A 21,488-nucleotide genomic window follows, 5' to 3' on the forward strand; every position below is an offset into this window, starting at 1 on the left:
GCTGCATCCACGCTTCCTGCTGAGCTGCAGAAAATTATCGAAGAAAATTATTACGATACCGTCAAATTTTCAATGTAGATGAAACTGGTGGGGAAAAAATGCCATCTAGAATTTTTATATTAAAAATAAGCAGCAAAGCATATCTATAAAGTATCAAAAGATCGTTTAAGTGTTAAGCTTGGAGGGAATGCTAATGGAGATTTTAAAACCTCTGCTTGTTTATCGAACTCAGAACCCAGGCTTTAAAATGATGTAACAGGAATTCTGCCTGTAATTTGGTGGGTGAATCAGAAGGCTTAGGTTACTCAAAGCCTATTCAAAGAGTGGTTTAAGTCTTATTTTTGTGCGGCAGTTGAAGCTTATTGCAAGAGAAATAACTTAGCATTCAAAGCTCTTTTGCTTTTGGATACAATAACGCCTATGTCCAACCATTCACATAGGCGTCATTGCAACTTTCAAAGCCTATTTTCTAAAAAGACATTCTAAAGGGCAGTAGAAACAACAGGAGAAAATGCCATTACGCTCCAAGAACTTTGGACAAATTTTAACATTAAACATGCAATTGAAAACATTCATGACTCATGGGAGCAAGTGTCTTCTAGCTGCATGAGAGCTTTTTGGAAAAACCTTTTTGCCAGAATGTGCTAATGACTTAGGTGGTTTTCAGAATCCTGTGAACAATGTGGTTGACGAAATCATTGCAATTGGTGAAGACCTTGGTTTTGATGGTGCTGATGCAGAAGATGTTAAAGAATTGTTGGCTTCAAATTGAAAAGATTTCAGTGACAACGATCTTGAAATTGAACAACAACGTGCATATGAAGACAACAAACAAATGGATGTGAAGATATAGGTTCTAAAGGAGATAGCAATCAAAGAACTCGATGGACTATTTCGCAGTTTAGAATTGCTTAAGCAGCAAGTAATGGATATGGATTCAGATGTTAATCGAAGAATGTTTGTTTCCGAGGTCTAGAGAGTCGTTTTGCTTGTTATCCTAGAATGTATGCTAAGAAAAAAACTATTATCAAACGACTCTTGATAATTTTTTTGATAAAAAATTGCAGAAACTAATGTAGGTACAAGCATTTATTAAACATTGACTTTGCATTCATTTTTTATCTTTCCTAAAAGAGTACCATAAAAAATGAATTTTTTATACAGTAATTGATCATGGACGAATTATGATTTTTACCATTGATTATTATGTTTGATTAACGGGATTTTGATATACGCTGTAACATCGAGGGATTAATTAATTACGTTAATCAAGGGATACCTGTATTTGAAATAAGGTTGAGAGTTTTTTAAAAATTGGTTAGCACAACTTGGCCAAAAGTTATAGGCATTAGTGAGATGTGGTTCACTGAGGATGATATGGTAATATGTATTCTATTCTTACAAAGACAGAAGGAACAGGATGGGGAATTAATGATAGCTGAGGAATTAAAGGCAAAGAGAGAGTAAAAATACATCAGGGGACAGAGATTCAGAGGGTAGTTCATTTGAAGCTATCTGGTGTGAGCTAGAGCCAACAGGACTATGTAACTGGCCTCTGCTATAATCTGGGGGGGGGGGGTAATGGTAGATGATGTGCACTCCAAATTAGTATGATGAGTACAGGTTGAGTAATTATATTATGGGGGTTTCAAATATGGGGACATAGCTTGGGAGGAGGAATGGTCACAGGCAGGGAAGGAAATGGAATTTCTACAGCTTCTGAGAGATAATTATCTGAGGCAACACATAATGGAGGGGGGGGGACACAAATTTCAAGGGTGCTACATCTGATCATTGCATCAGAAAACACTAACCAATCTAGCTACACTGCTTCTGATTGGAGAAAGTGATCATGTAGTCTTGACCTCGGAGATTACCAGACATACAGAATTTTCTATTAAGAAGGAATATATATGAAATAAGGAAGCTAAGGAAACAGCTTTCAGCAGAATAATGCCATAAAATTTGGAAGAGAGAGAGAGAGAGAGATGGTGATTCATGTGAGGTGGTCAAGGGGTGTTTGAAGAAAGCATTATCTGAATGTATACCTAGAGTCAGAAGGATAAATCAGGTAGGAGTTAGATGGATTATTAAACAGGAGTTGCATACAAAGAAAAGGTTATGGAGGGATTATAAAGAAAAATGTGATCAGCATGCCCATGAGCAGTATAAGGTATAGGCAAGAAGGATGACTGGTATGGTAAAGAAAGCAAAGTTAATTATGAGAGAAAGTTAGCTGATGAGGCAAAAGAAACTCTGAGTTTTTTTGCTTTGTGGTGAGTAAAAGGAGGAATGACTATGCAAGGATGACTTTAAAAAGTGCTGATGTGGGGGAGGTAACAGAACCAAATAGTTCAATTACTCTGAGTGAGCATTTTGCAGGGGTGTACCACCTAGGTGGTGACATTGCTGATAGGAGAATAGAGGTTGAAGAAATGGAGGTGCTTAAAATATTGCAGAACCTAAATACGAACACAGCCATGCAATTAGTTGGCATATAGGCCTGTGTATTACGAGAATGTGCAAGGGAATCGTCAGTTCCTCTGACCAAGCTGTTTAATTTAAGCGTTAGTGATGGGAAGGTGCCAGTGGAGTGGAAAGAGGACAAAATAGTCCCATTGTTTAAAGGAGGCTCCAAGACAGAAGTAGCAAATTATAGACCAGTCAGCATCATCCCAAGAGTTGGTTAAGATATTGGAGAAATTGGTGAAAGATGGAATTCAGGACTGGGTGGATAGGAATATGATGCTCTATAGGGGACAACATGGTTTTGTGGAGAGTAGGTCTTGCCCTAGTAATTTGTTTACTTTTTATAATCAAGTGACAATGGAGTTTGATAAGGGAATTGGCTACTCAGTGATATTTCTAGACTTGACAAAAGTATTTGACAAGATTCCACATAGAACTCTATTGCATAAAATGGAGCAAATGGAGATGAATATGAATCTGGTGATTTGGATTAGAGAGTGGCTGATGGACAGATATCAGAGAGTGATTTATGGAGAAGTTGAATCCAGGAGAAGGCAAGTGACCAGTGGTGTACCACAGGACTCAGTACTTGGCCCTCTGTTGTTTAAGTTGTATATCAATTATATAGGAAATGATTTGATAGGAAATTTGAGTTTTTTGCTAATAATGTTCAACTGAGAAGAGCAACTGATAAATGAAGATGATGCAGAGATCCTGCAGGAAGATTTAAACAGACTAGTAGCATGGGCAAAGGTGAATTGGCTGCCAGTTTAATGTGGCCAAGTGTAAGGAGATGCACTCTTTGGGAAGAGATCAGAAGTTGTGTTGTTAATTTTTGCTACATTCTGTATATATATATATATATATATATATATATATATATATATATATATTTATTTATTTATGTATATATTTTTTCCCTAGAGTTTTATATGTATTCCTCTTATGTTTTTTATAGTGTTCTTTTCCCCAGTCCTATATACAGGTAACCCTCGTATAATGCGGTACTTATACAATGCAGTTTCGATATAAGACGGTCTACAAACTGTAGTAACCCTTTATCTTTTCATATATTTTTCAACACATGACTTAAAAATCAAATTTTATCTTTGTTAAATCTGCATCTGCCCATATCACGCATGTAGTTATGAGTAGCGAATTTATATTAGAGGAAATACCCTTTAGCACACATGTATGTCGATTGTTTACTATAAAGTGTTTATTGTTGAATTTTTTTTTTTCTGCCAGGAAAGCACATTAAAAATCATGTGTTAATCTCAAGCTGAGCACTTTATTTTTTGGTGAGTTACATACAACATGTAATGCTTTTTTTTTTTTTCATGTAAAAAAATTAATTTTTATAGTAATGGTGATATGGTTGAAAACGAAATGAGTGAATTAATTGATGGGGAAATAGATTTAAATGAGGAGGAACTGGTACAATTAATAGATGACATCGAACCAAATGGTGGAGAAAGTTCTGCCGAAGATTCTGATTGCGATGAATCCGTTAAAAAATTCAATTTTCAGAAATTAACAGAAGGATTGAACTCGGCAAGAAAGTTATTTTATGGATAATAATCTCTCAGTGGAGCGCTCCGGAAAATTCACGAGACAATTGAATATTTGTTTAGCTCCGTATTATGAACTTAATAAAAAAAAATTTCATCATAGTGGTAAATTTCACCAAGGTCTTATTATTGGCTTCTTGATAAGTAAATCAGCCAAAGTATGCAATGAGAATTATACAAATGATGTCCAAGAGATTTCAAGTGATGACTATGTCTGGCCACTCATAAATAAAGAATATCTACGAAATGTTAGTTTTGAAGAGAGTGATGAAGATTAAAATATACACTTTATTTTATTTTGCCTAAAACATTTATGCATTATATGCAATGAAGTTTACAATTTTTTATAATTTTATACTATGTATTTGTTTCATAGTTTATATGTTTTCTTAACTTACGTGAATTACTTGAATTAAATAAAAATATATTTTTTGTTGGATATGTCATTGTTTATATAATCTTTAAAAAAAACGATTTCGGAACCTAACCATACTTTTTCTATGTGATCTGAGTCACGCTTAACACAATTTATATAACGCGGCATTTCTGTGGAACCTAACATCTGCGTTATATGAGGGTTACTTGTATTTGGTGTTTCACTGCACTACATGAAAACTAAGTTTTCTTTTTATATGTTTCATTAACAGGAGAAAAAAAAAATATATATATATATATATATATATATATATATATATATATATATATATATATATATATATATATAAACTCAACATATAAAATAAAATTATCAAATTATATGTTCCTTCTACTTATTCATACACATTCATAACCTTAAAATATTGGGTCTTGTCTTTTGACATTAAATATTGCATATATACAAAGGCAGAAATCAACATCTCTTATTCAAAAACTTGGACCATAACAGAGAGCTTAGCAAATCTTGCTCCGAAAAATCACAACATGAGTTTTAGATCAATCCTTAAGTTCATTTAGGAAACAGCAGCCACAAATTTTCTTCCTCGCAATCACACAGGAACAATGACAACTCATACCTGTGTATCCAACATATGCCTTACTTTTCTTGCATATTCAGTTACTATTTAAACCAAGTACCAAAAATATCATGTGTTCTCTATAAACTCAGCAAATAGAAAGCAGTATATATGGAACATTCTGGCATTTTTCCTTGACAGTTGTGAGTTCCACACAAACAAGAATAGCTTTTCATTTAATCTTATCTCAAAAAACCAAAAATCACAACAGTGAAGATATATAAATTTTTTACTAGGAACTTGAACAAATAAGGAAATTACAAAAGACAACCATTCATTCCATATTTCTTAAAAGGAATTATTTCCAATTCTCCCTTATATTCTTCTATTCATACCGCTTTTTTAAAACACCTCTTCTTTCTCTACTTATATAAAATTTCCCTTCTTTCTCTTTTGTGTATCAAGTGTTCTCTCAATTGCGACTGCATGATGATGTCATGACAGCTGGGTATCACAGACAGGAAAATGAAGTTTTTGGTAATGGCAGACTGGATAATGTTTGTTGGCAGTGGAATGAAGTTTCTTTTCTACTTGATGATTATTTCATTGCACTCAGTATAAAAAATGTCTACAGATAGCTTCACTGTTCAAGTCATCAGTAGAAACAGCCTATCATTCAGCAGATGAAGAATCAGCAAGATTCACATACCTGTCTATGTCACTGGAGTTAAAATATCAGCTATCAGTAGCAAAACTACAAACACTGCTGCTATTCTTTTTACAGTAATGTTTTAACATAATTTTATGAACATAACAATATTTTTATACATCCTTTATTTGATTTGTGATTACGTAAGCTAACAAGAATATTTTCCGTAAACAAAATCATGTTAAGATATTTAAATATCTTAACATGATTCTGGATGAAAAAAACCCTCTACCTCCTTATGTGACTGGCTAACTCATCTTTATTTGAAAGAGACCAGATGAAGGTGCCTCACATCATAGATGGGAATCAAACTCAGGTCTTTCCGACCAAAGGACTTCATCTATACTGACTGAGCTTTGGAGGCTCTCTCTATATAGAGAACCTCGGTAATATGTATCAACATTTTTTTCTAGTAATGTCTCAGTTCCACAAGTATTTTAATTAGTAACCCTTTCTTTATTATATATATATATCTCTTATTTTATTTTATAGAAACACATTTCTTTACTATGCTTAAAATATTTCAACATTAAAACAAAGATTAAGTGATCATTTTTGTCTTTTAACACCTGATCCTAAATAATATTATTTACTAAAGGTTTGTCTATCTCTTACTTGATGATTCAGAGATAACTCAGATGTACTTTCTAAATTATCAACATTTTCAGCAACAGATTCTGTCTGCTCATTTGATGACTGTGGAGTTCTCAGTTTACTATCACCACAGCTGGAATTTCTAAGTTCCATAATATCAGATGTCAACTGCTGAACTCTGGTAATATGTATCAAAATACTGTTCTGATAATGTCTGAGTTCCACAAGGATTTTGATTGGTAACTCTTTCTTTATTAGGTGCATCAAGGAAAGATTAGAAATTTTCTTAACCTCTTTTTTATATTTGGAAGGCAAAGCTCTTACTTTATTTATTTTTTTTTTTTTTTGCTCCAATTTTCCCTCACCTTCTAATATGTAGTTTCCTAAGAGGAATACCAGGTATTATTGTAAATACCCTTTTGATAGTAATATTTCTTTATCCTATCTGAATGTGTAGTAATGATTTTGTCAGGGTGTTTTCTGTCAACAGGAGACAATATCTCTACAACTCTATATGGTCCTCAGACTTGAGCACTTAAGCTGCCCCTTTTTCTTTTATCTCCATAGTGTTGTACTAAGACCAGATCTCTGACTGATAACCTAACTGGTTACTTTACAGACTCTTTCACTCTGAATGAATTTCCTAGTTGATAAGGGTGACAAGATTTCACATAGTTCTTGACATCATATCTCATGAATGGTCAATAAAATCTCTCTTTAATTCCAGATTATCTTTCTGTGTCCAAGGTGACCTGCCAAAGTGTAAGCATGTATTATCAAAGGTATCATCTTCAATTGAATCATTAGCTTTTCTGGTATCTTACTCCTACCTATATTAACACAAAATAAATTTTGCTCGACTAAGAAAAAAAAGGCAAATAATCCAAACACTCAGCATTTTGAATTGAGATATAGATCTCTCTCTCTCCAAAAAGGATCCTGCTGTTGAGCATTTCTGACTAAATTAATTTTTTTTTCTTGTATAATAATATCTGATATTTATAAGAATGGTGATGACTTGCAAGTTATGCAAAATAAAATGTTTGAGAATGCGAGAATACTTGTCTGTTTATTTCAAAATTAATCTGCAGATGCAGAGGAGTTTTAGTCGATAACAGAGTGAGAGATAAATAGTATTACCTATTTCATAGATAGATACTTCACATTTTCAAAACAGCAGCAGCAAGGTACCTCAAAAGAGTTATCTCCATTCGTACTAACTTTTGGCAGGAACAAACAAAGGAATTATTAAATTAATTACATATGATACTATCTCCTGATTGCAAATAAAACTTCTGTATTACATTCATTGGAGGCTGCCCATGATCATATAACTTGATAGTGAATGAGATTTAAAAAAAAAATAATTATGTGAAGAAAATAAGGCAATACATTTACAACGAGGCTGAAAATTCACTTGCAATTTGCCTTTGATAACTTGCCTGTGATAAGCTGATTCACTTGTTTAATTTCATTATTGCTTCAATCTGAAGCAATAAAATTTCATTTAATTTTATTGCTTCAGATTGTACATAGCTGTTCAATTTAATTTTCCTCCTTTAGATACACCTCATCATCATCATACATATCAAGGATTTAGGCCTAGTATGTCCTGTTTCGGCCTTAGAAGTCATCGTTGAATCGTTTAAGAGGACGTCCTGGTTTTCTTTTTCCTAATGGCTTGTACTTTAAGGCTTGTTTTGGTAATCTTTCTGTTTTCATTCTTTGAACGTGTTCCATCCATCTATGTTTATATTTTTTAATTTTTTCAGTTACTGGTTCTTGGTTTAATTCTTTCATAATATCTTCGTTTCTTTTGTGATCAAATAGGGTATACGTTGCAGTTTTTCTCATAAACTTCATTTCTGCTGTTGTTAATCTTTGTTTGTCTTTTTGTTTTATTGTCCAGATTTCGCTTCCATACATTAAGACCGGTAGGGCTAATGTATTGTATACTTTTAGCCTGGTTTGTTTTTGAACTAGGTTTGGTTTAAATATAGAGTTAATTACTCCTGTTATTTTTAAATATTTTGCAATTTTTATGTTTATATCTTTTTCATTTTCATAAGTGATTATACATCCTAGGTAGTTAAATGAATTCACCTGTTCTAAGATCTTGTTATCTAATACTATTTTAGTTCTTGCTGGATCTTGTCCTTTAAAGGCCATAGTTTTTGATTTTTCCGTTGATATTTCATACCATAATCTTTGGATATCTCATTTAGATTTAAAATAGCTTTCTGTAAGTTATCTTCAGAATTTGTAATTATTATTTGGTCATCTGCAAAGAGGAGAGTGTTTAAGTTAACTGTAGGTGAAAGTTTAATTCCTTGATGTAAATTTTTACTCCATTTTATTATTATTTCATTTAAGTAGATATTAAAAAGAGTTCCTGAGAGGGGACATCCCTGTCGGACCCCTTGGTTTATCTCTCTTGTATATGATAGCTCATGATTTAATCTTATTTGTATTTGATTATTTTCATATATACTTGTGACAGCTTTTAGGATATTATTTGGTATTTGTCTTTCTTTTAATATGTTAAATAATATGTTTCTTTTAACTTTGTCAAATGCTTTTTCAAAGTCAATAAATGCAATATGTGTTTCTAAATTATATTCTCTTCTTTTCTCTATTATTAATTTTAGGCAGAAGGCTGGGTGTCTATACATGATCGTCCTTTTCTAAATCCATTTTGTACCTCTAGAATAAAGTTTTCGGAATATTTCATTAGTTTGTTATTTAAGATTCTGCTGTATATTTTGTAACATGAATTTAGTATACTGATACCTCTATAGTTTTTAGGGTCATCTCTATTACCTTTCTTAAAGATAGGAATCACAATTGCTTTTTTCCATTCTATTGGGGGGATACCAGTTGAGTAAATTTTATTTAAAAATAATAAGATGTCTTCCTTTGAATCTTGTTCCTGCGTATTTATATAGTTCTGAACCTAGCTTATCTTCTCCAGGTGATTTTCCGTTTCTTGTTTCTTTCAGGCTGATTTCTAATTCTTCTTCAGTTATTTCCTTTTCATTTTCGTTAATTGTTTGCCAGTTGTCTTTTTTAAAATATTTATCTGTCCACAGTTCTGTGTAGTAATTTAGGAATTCTTCTAATTTCAATTCAGTGTTTAATTTTATGTTTTCTTTGGTATCTGTATTTAGGTGTTTCAAAATCTTATATACGTTGGGTCTTATTTTATATAAATCATGTTCTAACTTAGAAACAAATTTATTCCATGATTCTCTGTCTTTTTCTGACTTCTCTTTTAGCTATGGCTCTTATTCTTTTATATTCTATTTCATCTTCTAATCTTTTACTGCTTAACCATTTGTGATAGGCTTCTTTTTGATTATTTCTTTGATTGTATCATCCCAGATCTTCAGTTTTTTTCTTTTATTGAATTTTTTGGTCTTTCCTAAGCTTTCATTTGCTGCTGCATTTAGTATCGTTTTTATATTAAGCCATTCTATTTCTATTTCTTCATTTTGTTTTATTTTATCTAGATACTGGTTAATTCTTTGTTCATATAGCCATTGTACATTTGTGTCATTCAATAGTCTAGTTTTATAAACAAATGTTTCAATTTTTCTTTCTGTTCTTGTTACTTGTAGCCATTTACGTGGTAATCTTAATTTTATTTTAACAAGGAAGTGGTCACTGCTTATTTCATATCCTCTGTGAACTCTAACATCTAGTGAAAATTTTGATGTCTTTTCATTTAATATGAAGTAATCTAATATTGATTTCCATCCTCTTGCTGCCCAAGTATATTTATGTATGTCTTTATGTTTATAGAAGGAATTCATTATTTTTAGGTTATTATAAACTACAAAGTCAATCAATTTTTTACCATTTCTGTTTAGAGTGTGTTCTCCATGTATTCCTATATTATTATTAATTTTCGTGTTTCCAATTCTTGCATTTAAGTCTCCTGCTAAAATTATGTAATCATTTTTATTTATTTTATTATATATGTTTTGTAGCTGATTATAAAAATCAATATTATTCTGTTCTCTTCCTTCTTCTGGGGCATATAAACCAATTATTGTTAAATAGCCTCTATCTGTTTTTATTCTAGCTTCTATTATTCTTTCATTCCATAATTTATAATGTTTTAACTGTTTTGAAAGGGAGTTATGAATCCAAATCATGACTCCTGCTTGTGCTCTTTGGTCTCTGTCGACTCCACTTTATATCACATTAAAATTTTCAGTTCTCATAGTTCCTTTTAATTTCTTTTTTGTTTCAGTGATTACTGCTATTTTAAAATTTCTTTCATTTAATAACTGGTCTAATTCTATTTCTTTATATGCTATTCCTCTTACATTCCAGTTTGCTATGTGTATTATATTTTGTCGTTTCCATTTTCGTTTTCCCTTTTCCATTCCAGGGTCGTTTCCCATAGATTCAATCCGATTATCTTTTTCTGTCAGCTTACAAGTATGGTTATGTTCTCCATGTCAGGGGACTAGCCTGACGATGGAATAGTTCAGTGGTAGGGCTGCTACCTTAAGGCTTCTGAACTCGCCTTCTTCCGAATTTAAACCCATAGGAGGAATAGGGTATATTGAAGGGGAAAGGGTAGATTATAGAAGAAATATAGTAAGGTTTATAGAGAGGACATAGTTGTAAGGCCAGAAATGAAAAGACCCCATGGCCCCCGAGTACTCTAATAGCACAAGGGTCATAAAGTAAGAAGAGTTGGCTGATAAGGCCTTATAGGAAAGATTAAAGTAAGTGGGTCTTCCTCAAAGTAGAACAAGGAGAGGATAGATCCAGCTAGGGGCCCATGGGAGTGCCGCTTCCCTTACAATCAAGATAATGGCCCTGTTGGTCCACGAGTCCTTATTCAGTATATTCGGACCACCCCACCATATATATATATATATAAACACGCACGCACGCGCATGTACACACACACGCATGGTGGGCTCCCCTATCTGCCACCCAGGGGACGCGCTCTCTAGGGGTTACAGGGTCCCCTGAGAGTTTAGATACACCTAAAAAGGCAAACTTTTGCTAGCGATATGAAGTTTGGGCTCATTGGCCTGCTATGGCTGTAAAACTTAGCTTCATATACGAAAATCTCATAAATTTAGTTAATGCTCTGATAGGAAACCTTGATCCATTTATCATTTACACTTCACAGATGACTTAACTATCTTAAGATCCAGTCCAGATAAATGCTCATATTTGAAAATTCATGTTGCTTGTGAAACAGTTTGCCATATTATGCAGCGCAGCTGTGTGCAATCAGAAGCAATAAAAAGCAGCAATGAAAATAAACAAGTGAATCACTATATATATATATATATATATATATATATATATATATACCTAGAAAAAATAAAATGGAAATATCAAATGACTTGATATTGAAGAATGAATTATCATTTTGCCTAAAAAAGGAAAGTTTGTAATTTGCATACTCTCCCTATATTGACATATATCTGTGAAGGATGGAGACATTAAATGTAAAGAAAATTCAAAAATTGAGAATAAGTCAGTCTAGTATGAAAAGAAATATGCTTGATACCACAAGACTAGACCAGAAAATAAATATTTGGATGAAAAACAGACAGAAATTTTTGACATAACAGAAAGAGTAAAATGTCTAAGGTGGTATTAGGCCAGGCAAAATTGCTTGAAGACAGAATTCCATCAGTGGACAAATGAAGTATACTAGATTGAATACCATGGGAAGTAAAATGACCATGATGTTAACACAAATCATACTGGATGTATGAAAATGTCAGATATCAAAAGCACAGTGAAGGGAAGATATGCATGGAATCTTGCTGTATTATGTGTGTAGAGTTGATTTAGCACTACTGAAAGATAAATAACTTTTTTGTATTTAGGTGATAATATTAGGTTAACTTACTGTAGTTTTTGTTTTAAATGAATGTGTGATTGACTGAGCTATTTAGTTTGTAAGTAAAACTTTTTTTTTTTTTTTTGTTTTAATACGATTTGTCAGTATGGTGCCAATGCATGGTAGAACAATAGTGGCAAAGACCACTTTGTTGGGTGATTTGAATTTGCGTTTGCTGAGAAAATTAAAGGATATGTGGAAGGAAATTGAAACTGGAGAGAGAGAGAGAGAGAGATTATATTATGTGTTTCAAAATTGAGTGCCCATTAAGTGATGAGAATGCAGCAAATGTTAGTAGAGTGGACAGTACCGATGGTAGGATGGAAAATTATATTAATGTGAATGTGCAGCTGTGAAAATAGAGGAGAACAAAATGGACATTAATAAAGAAGTAGCGCATTTGAATGTTATCCTACACAGGACAAAATGCGAAATTGAAAAATTGCAGAAGCATCAAGAGCTTAACAGGACCAAGAAGAGAAACAAGCGGGCAATCCAAAGTAGTAATAAAGACCAAGTGAACAAAAAAGAAAAACAAGTTAAGGAGAAAATTATTTATGGAGACTCAGTGATTAGGAGAGTACTTAATGAAAGTGTTACAAAATCATGTTTCCATGGGGCAAAAATTCATGATATTGGTCAAGCCATCCAGATGCAAAAAAGTAAGTCGAAGAAAATGATTGTCTTGGTTGGCACAAATGATTTGAAAGGTGAAAAGTATTTTATGAGGGAGGATGTAAAGGAGAAGGTGAAGATTGAAAGTTTCCTACCATGCTATGATAGAGGCGAACTGGGGAGGAGGGCGTTGCTAGCAAATGAGTTTATACATCAGAAGAATTCTTGTAGAAAGGCTTATATGCTGGTTAAACATGATTATTAACTATTTAAGGAATTGACATATTGGAAAGAATTGGAAATATCGGAAAGTATATATTAAAGTTTGATTTAATTTATATTTCTAGTATACGCTGGCAATTCCTTAAGTATTTAATAAACATCAGAAGATGATGTAGGATTTGTGGATCTGTGGTCTCTGACAGAAAGAAGGATTTGTACAGTGCTGATGGACTGCATCTAAATGGGTTTGGTGTTAGGTGTCTTGAGAGAGAGAGCTTTGTTCACGAGCAGCTGAAGCTCAAATTCAGGAAAACATAAGCAATTAGGGTGGAAGCAGGCGAGATTGTGTGGAGGCACCCATGAGGCAAGTGAGTGCTAGAATGACCAAGTGCAGAATCTAGTCTCTGAAGCAAAAATATTGAATAGGGTAGTCAATTCAGGAAGTAAAGGTGGGTGGAGGCCTAAAGGGATGCTGCAGTTTTTATATGCTAATGACAGAAGTATCAGGAACAAGAGGGAAGAGTTTTGGGCACTGGTTAGTGCAACCTTGCCAAAAATTATAGGCAATAGTGAGACTTGGTTAACAGCAGATGATGTAGTTACAGGGATAGAATGTGAAAGGTTTAGTATTTTCAGGGAAGATATAGAAGATGGGATGGGGGGGGGGATACTGCTGACAATAGCAGATGAATTGCAGTCAAAATGAATGAGAGAAAGGCAGGAGGGTGGCTGTTCATTTGAAGCAGTCTGGTGTGAGATTAAGGCCAGTAAGGCAAAATATACAGTTGGTTGTTGCTATAAGCCAGGGAATTCCACAGATGATCTGGAAGACACGCATTACCAAATTAGTACAATTGCAGGTCAAGAAATTATTATGAGGGACTTCAGCTATGGAAATATAGACTGGAAGGAAGAAAGATCACATGACAGGAAAGAAATGGAATTTATACACCTACTGTGTTGGAGGGGAAATAGGGGTGTGAGAGTATTGGGCTTGGTCATAGGATCAGAGGAGCTATCCATAACCAATGTGACCACATTGCCTCCGATTGGTGAAAGTGACCATGGTTGAACATATAACATGAGAAATATTATGTCAGGAATGGGTATATGTGAAACTACAATGCAGGTTATTATGACAAGCTTAGGAAGATTTAAGCTTCTTAGGAAGAAGCTTAAATCTGTGCCATGGCATAAAACACTATAGGATAAGGATGTTAGTAGGGCATGGGAGATAGTTAAGGGTCATCTAGAGGAAGCAATATTTAATAGTATGCCTAACAACAGAGCTGGATAATGGAAATGGCTATATAGTGATTTTGCAAAGGTATTTGAAAGAGTGGAACTCTATTTCACAAATTTGAACAAATGGGAATGGATATGACACTGGTTAAGTGAATAAATGACTGCTGGACGATATCAAAAAAAGTAGTATGTGGAGGAGCAGAAACAGATAATTAGTGGTGTGCCACAAGGTTCTGTGCTGGGACCATTGCTGTTTAATTTGTACATAAAGGATATAGGAATTAACTTGAAATATTCAGTTGTTTGCTAATGATGCAAAATTAGGTAGAGTAATAGTTAATCATGACAATGTGGAAAGCTTGCAGGATGATTTAAATAAGCTGTCAGTATGGGCAAAAGATAATGGGTATCAGTTTAATGTGGAGAAATGTAAAGTTATGCATTTGGGGTTAAATAAATTACAAGCCTTGTATCACATTGATGGCACCGTACTCCAGGAAATAGATGAAGCTTTAGGAGTGGTGGTGATAGATAGCAAGTTAAAGTTTAGAGGACATATTGGTAAGGTAGCCCATGAGGTTACTTGGCTATTGAAGACCACATTAACAAGCAGAGATAAGGAAATTGTTATTCCTCTTTATAAGGCCTTGATACATCCACATCTGAATTACTCTTCTGCTTAAGTTTGGTCCTTGGGTTTCTTGAGGATTCAGAGGCGAGTGACCAAAATGGTGAGTGGCCTGTAGAATCTTCCCTATGAGGATAGATTGAGGGTGTATGGATTACAGAAGTTGGTTGATATGGAAAAAAAGGTCATATGATAGAAACATTTAAGTTGCTTAAAGGGTTTTATAGGATAGATGCAGGGGAAATGTTTGAGCACTTGGCTAGAGAGACCAGAACAAGGGGTCATCCCTGGAAGTTGAATAAAGGTGTGGTTAGTGGAGGTGTGAGTACTAGATTTTTTGCTTGGAGAGTTGTGAATGAGTGGAATGGTTTGCTAGAGTCAGTTGTGAGTGCTTTGTCTGTTAATGGGTTCAAGGAAAGGTGGTAGATTTTATAGATAGTTTGGATCTCCCATGATGAGTCTTCGGACTCTATGGAGGTGCCCGTACAATAATAATATATATGCATACTTACACAAAGTGTACCATAGATCTGGAGTCCATTGTGCCATAAAACAGTGTAGAAGACACAGGTGTAACATAAAATGTGAATAACAAATAACTAACTCTTATTTAGAAGTATTGGTCAAGTGTTAATAAACTATTTAATCACCAACTAGTTTTGCCAGCTATTGCTGTTGAAAGATTTAATGGAAATATTTAATTGTTTGGTGGTGGTGGTGATGCAAAACTGGGGAGGGCAGTAATTGATAGAGATGATGTAGATATCCTACAGGATGATTTAAATAAATTGGCATTGTGGATGAAGGATAATGAGTGTCAGTTTAGTGCTGCAGAATGTAAAGTTATGCACTTCAGGTTGTAAATGTTGCATACACAGTATGCAACCCTTAATAATAGATTGCAGGAAATTGATGAGGCTAGGGACTTGGGAATAATGGTGGACAGAGAGTTGGAGTTCAGAGTGCACTCTAAACTCCAACAACTATCTGAACTCATTTCAAAAGTTGGTAAAATAGCTCAAAGGATTAGTTGGATGTTGAAAAAGATGCTAACCAGTAAAGATAGAGCCATTATTCTTGTTTACAAGGCCATGATTTGGCTTTATCTTGACTACTGCATATTTTTGGTTACCTGGATTTGAATTGCTCCCTGTCAAGATAGGTTTGAAGGTTTGTGGGTTACAGAGTTCATTTGATAGGCTGAAAAGAGAGGACATGATAGAAACTTTTAAGATATTAAAGGGGTTTTATAAAATTGATGCATGGAAAATTTTTCAATATATACAACAATTAGAGAACTAGGGGCTATCCATGGAAGTTGTATAAGAGTATGGTTAATAGAGGTGTGTGGACCAGATTTTTTGCATGAAGAGTGGTGAATGAGTGGAATGGATGTCAGAATTAGTTAATGACGGCGAATGAGTTTGAGGAGAGGTATGGTATGTTTTGTGAAAAAAAAATTGCCTATGAACTATGAAAATGTGCTTTTATTATGACCTTAAGAGAACAGAAAACCTATTTGGGGAAGAGAAATTTTTTTTTTTATTATTTTTATTTTATTATTTATTTTTTTATTTTTTTTTTATTATGGAGTGCTTAAAGGTCAAAGCTGTATAACTGAGAGGAGACCTCCACATAGCCTTTAAAGGAATGTGGAGACCCGACCAGGGCTTCTGACCTAATGTCCAATCCTCACCTTCTCGTGGTGCACCCTGTTGGGTATCTATTTGGATACTGAACGAATGAGGATGGGCTGGCAATTTGGAATTTAGCCGACCCAATTGTATTCTTATTGGTTAAACCAAAATAAAAAATGATGGTACAACATGACAAAATTTCATGCCGGCTTGGGCGTCGCTCGGTTAAACAAGGCCACAGTTGTTTTTGCCAGGGAACCAGGGTGAACAACAAAAAGTCAGCTACTGGAACAAATCTGAAAACAAACCCCAACTCAACATCAACAGAGTTAGAGATCGGTACTATCAAGCCTGAACGACAAGGAAATGGAGCTAGCTGAGGAATTAGATAAGTACCAGATCGACATAATAGGGGTGACTGAAACAAAAAAGATCAAAATTGGTGAGATCTTTCTGAGCAATGAATACAAAATGTTATATTCAGGCAATGACAATCAAGGAAAAGAAGGAGTAGCCATAGTATTCAACACAAAATATGAGGCTAATCTTCTTGAATGGCAGTCAGTCTCAAGTAGAGTAATGTGGGCAAATATGAGAATGGGGAACTGGACAATGAGACTTATTTGTGCCTATGGTCCCACAGAAGGTTCTACTAAGGTAGAAGTGGAGGAATTTTTTGAGGCTTTAGAAAAAGCAACTGACACAATGAAAAACGAAAAGTTGGTCCTTGTTGGGGATCTAAATAGCAGAGTAGGAAATGATTGTCAGACATACAAAAATATTTTTGGAAAATTTGGAGAAAAGAGCAAAGCTAATAATAATGGCAAATATCTGTTGAATTTCTGCTCAGGACATGGACTGGTTATTACTAACACCATGTTCCAACATAAAAATGTGCACAAATTCACATGGAGAGAAGAGGTTAGGAATAAGAAAAGTCTCATTGACTATGTTATTGTTGATAGTGATGCTTTCTCCCTGGTGCAGGACACCACAGTGTATAGAGGATTTGAAATTGGAAGTGATCACTATTTAGTCTTGAGCAGGATAAAATTGAATTTCACATTGAAAAGAATAACATGTAAAAAAATTGTAAAGCGAATAAAAGTTGAGCAGCAATCAAACCTTGGAGATTCAGTGGCAAACTCTGAAGAAAACATTGATTGATTCTGCCAGAGAGGCATGTGGTGAGGTTGTCTGCAAGGATAAAAAAATCAGAACTCCCTGGTGGACACAAGAAGTTAAAGCGGCAGTGAAGGAAAAGAAGAAAGCATATCAAAAGTTCCTGTCAAATAAGTCAGTTTGTGCTCTTAGAGAATATAGAGACAAATGCAAGAATGCTAAACACTGTGTAAAACTAGCTAAACAAAAGTCATGGGAGGACTTTGGCAAGAATATAGAAAATAAATATCAAGAAGGTGGCAAATTATTCTGAAGGTTGTTGAAGAAGCTTAGGAATGGAGGAAAGAGTGCTGTAAAAGGAGTTGAGATGATTAAGGTGACATGAAAACTGGAGAAAAAGATATCCTTGAGGTAAGGAGTAATTATTTCGAAAAATTGCTAAATGAAACAAGCAGTGATAGCACAGTGGTAAAAAACACTCAACAGGCATGCAGTGAGGAATGCATATCCATACTTGAAGTAGAAAAAGCAATCAAAGGCTTGAAATGTGGAAAGACAGCCGGAGTAGATGATATTCGACCAGATGTGCTGAAGTATGGTGGTATAAGAGTCTTACAGTGGCTGCACTGCGTAGTTCAGAAAGCCTGGAAGAGGGACAAATTCCCGATGACTGGAGTAGAGCTCTCATAGTACCCATATATAAAAAGGGAAATAAAACTGAATGCAAGAATTACAGAGGTATTTCCCTACTGAGTGTTCCTGGCAAGATCTATGCAAGTATACTTGAGAAACGGTTGAAAAGAATTGTGGAAGAAAAGCTTGGTGAAGAACAAGCTGGATTCAGGCCAAACAGAGGCTGTCAGGATCAGATCTTCACTTTACGACAAATAGTTGAGAAAGCATGAGAATATAACAAAGATCTCTATTTAAGTTTTGTCGATTTGGAAAAGGCATATGATAAGGTGCCAAGAGAGAAGCTATTCAATACGCTTCAGTTATATGGTGTCAATGGGGCATTATATCAAGCAATACTTAGTCTTTATTTGAGTTGTAAGTTAGCAGTTACAATTGAAGGAAGTACAGGAAGATGGTTTAATGTTAAATCTGGTGTGAGACAAGGATGTAATATATTCCCTCTGTTATTCATTATCTATATGGATCACATTATGAAGGAAAGTGTTATTAAACATGATATCAAAATTGGAGATGTTAATGTCAGCTCTTTGCTTTATGCGGATGATGTTATACTTCTAAATAAATCTGCTACAAGTCTGCAAGATTCTCTGACTAAATTGAATAGCTGTTGTAATAGATATGGTATGAAGGTTAGCAATAAAAAGACAAAGACAATGAAAATAGGCCGAATCATTAAAAATGTCAACTGTGTTGTGAATGGAGAACCTGTGGAACAAGTAAAACATTTCAGCTACTTAGGCACGATTTTTAGTGAAGATGGTAAATTAAATATAGAAATAGACAACAGAATCAGCAAAGCTGGTATGGTGGGAAGTCAATTGAATAAATTCATATGGAATAAGAGAGAAAATAGTCGGAACACTAAATTAGCTGTATACAAAACAGTGTTCAAACCAGTTTTAACTTATGGATCTGAGAGCTGGGTCAGAAGTAAAACACTTGACCCAAGACTAGAGACCGCAGATATGAGAGTTCTGAGAAAGATTATAGGCATGAACAGATGGCATCGATGGCAATATCATATTAAAAACAAGGATATTAGGAAAGAACTTGACATTGTCAGCATTCAGGAATGCGTTAGCAGAGCTAATCTCAGGTGGTATGGTCACTTAAACAGAATGGGGAGGAAAGATTAGCAAAACAAGTGTTCTCTGCCAGGTTGGCAGCAAAACGACCCAGAGGAAGACCAAGATGTAGGTGGATTGATACGGTACAAAGTGCCTTAGACGATAGAAATATAAGATCTAATAATGTTGGAGTCTTGACAAGTAACAGACTGATTTGGAGGAAAATTGTAGATAGGAAGTTAGTAATGATATAATTTTTTCATGTAGCATGGCAGGAATTTGATGATGATGATGAAATTTTATTATTGTTATTCTTATTATAAAGGTATCTCCATGGTGTCAGAAAACTCATTGCAGGACTCGCATCAATCTTTCTATACACATTACCTGTTATACCTCTGCTTTAAACTCATTAACCATTCCACAAGCAAACAATCCAGTCTGCACATCCTTATTAACCACACGCTTACACAACTTCCAGGAGTGATCCATAGCTCTTTTCATCATGTATTGAAAAATTTCTTTCATGTCAGTTTTATAGAATTCCTTTAGTAACTGATAAGTGTCTATCTTGTCTCCTCTTTTCTACCTATCAACTAAATTTTGTTATCTGCACACCTTTAATCTATCCTCATTGGGAGCGTTCCACAGACTTTTCACCAGCTTGGTCATTCATCTCTGGATCCTCTTTACCACCACCACCTGGTCCCCAACAAACCCAGTAGTCAGGATGCAGCCAAATCATAGTCTTATAAAGAGGGATAATAACCATTCTCTCTCTCTCTCTCTCTCTCTCTCTCTCTCTATATATATATATATATATATACAGGGTGTTCGGGATAAATTTGACAGTTTCGTAAGGAAAAAGAAAATCTTCTTTGTATCTATTAAATTTAATGAATTGACAAAAAAACATTACAGGCAGAGTTAATTACAATACTATCAACAAGATTTACTCAAAATAACCACCATTAGCATCGATCACAGCTTCAATTCTGCTTCGGAACCTCGAACAAGCTGATGCTACAGTCTCCCTGGGAAGGGCCGCCAAAACTGTTTTAATTTTATCCATTAACTGGGCTTTTGTATTACTGGAAGTGCGATTGGTGTCTTTTTCAACTGCGCCCCATACAAAATAATCCATGGGGTTAAGGTCTGGGGAGTTTGGAGGCCAAACATTTGGACTGGTGAAGTCGTAGAAATTTTCAGACAACCATTTTTGACTTTTCCCAGAGGTGTGGCAAGGGGCCGAATCCTGCTGCCATACATACGGCCTACCATTGGCTACCCTTGTTATCCAGGGCTTGACTACAGTTAGCAACTCCAAGAACAAAGCCCGAATTCCAATGCCAGGGTTCTTCAACACCTGTTCCTGCAGATTTGCGAGGAATTCTGCTGTACGAACGCAATCAGATCGTCTGCTAGGGATCTTTCTTCTTGCTACATCCTCGTAGTCACCATTGCAAGTCTCTAGTTCATGCCTGATTGTTTTTACTGTATTCAGGGAGCATTGGGCAGCAGTCGTAATATCCTTATTTTGATGGCGGGCACGAATCATCATGATACAAGTTATTCTCTTCCATGATTCAGGTGGGTTCCAGCTATCCATCCTTTCTGACATCTTGTATATGAATGAAGAAGGGTCCAAACTTTTAAATGAAGAGAAGTGTGTGTTAATACATGTAACTTACGGAAAAATATAATTAATTATAAATATGTCAAATTTATCCCGAACACCCTGTATATATATATATATTGTGTTGATTTGCTTTTCAACATCTAAATAATTCTTTGAGCTATTGTGCCAACTTTTCAGTATGCCTCTGAACTTCAACTCTGTCCATTACCCCCTAGCCTCTTCAATTTCCTGCAATCCAACACCATCAGTGTGATATGGTAAATCTTAAATTAAAACCTCAATAACTTATATTTTTCTTAGTTGAAATGAGAATCCCCTCCACCTCCTGTCTCATTCTCTCTATCCTCCCTGAAAATACAATGCCCTTACATTCTGTTCCAGTAACTATATCATTTTCTGTCAAAGATTAGAGTTATAGTCAGTGGCTATAAAGCATTCTC

At 34.7% G+C, this 21,488-nt stretch overlaps 1 protein-coding gene across 1 annotated transcript in view; it reads left to right on the forward strand.

The window, feature by feature from the left end:
* LOC150094962 (cysteine protease ATG4B-like) overlaps positions 1-21,488 on the forward strand; it is a 215,536-nt gene that overhangs the window by 159,119 nt on the left and 34,929 nt on the right. The window lies entirely within an intron of this gene.

This window comes from Typopeltis vanoorti, chromosome 21, assembly GCF_054136105.1.
Source record: "Typopeltis vanoorti isolate ZY-2024b chromosome 21, IOZ_Tvanoo_1.0, whole genome shotgun sequence".
Classification (NCBI taxonomy): domain Eukaryota; kingdom Metazoa; phylum Arthropoda; class Arachnida; order Uropygi; family Thelyphonidae; genus Typopeltis; species Typopeltis vanoorti.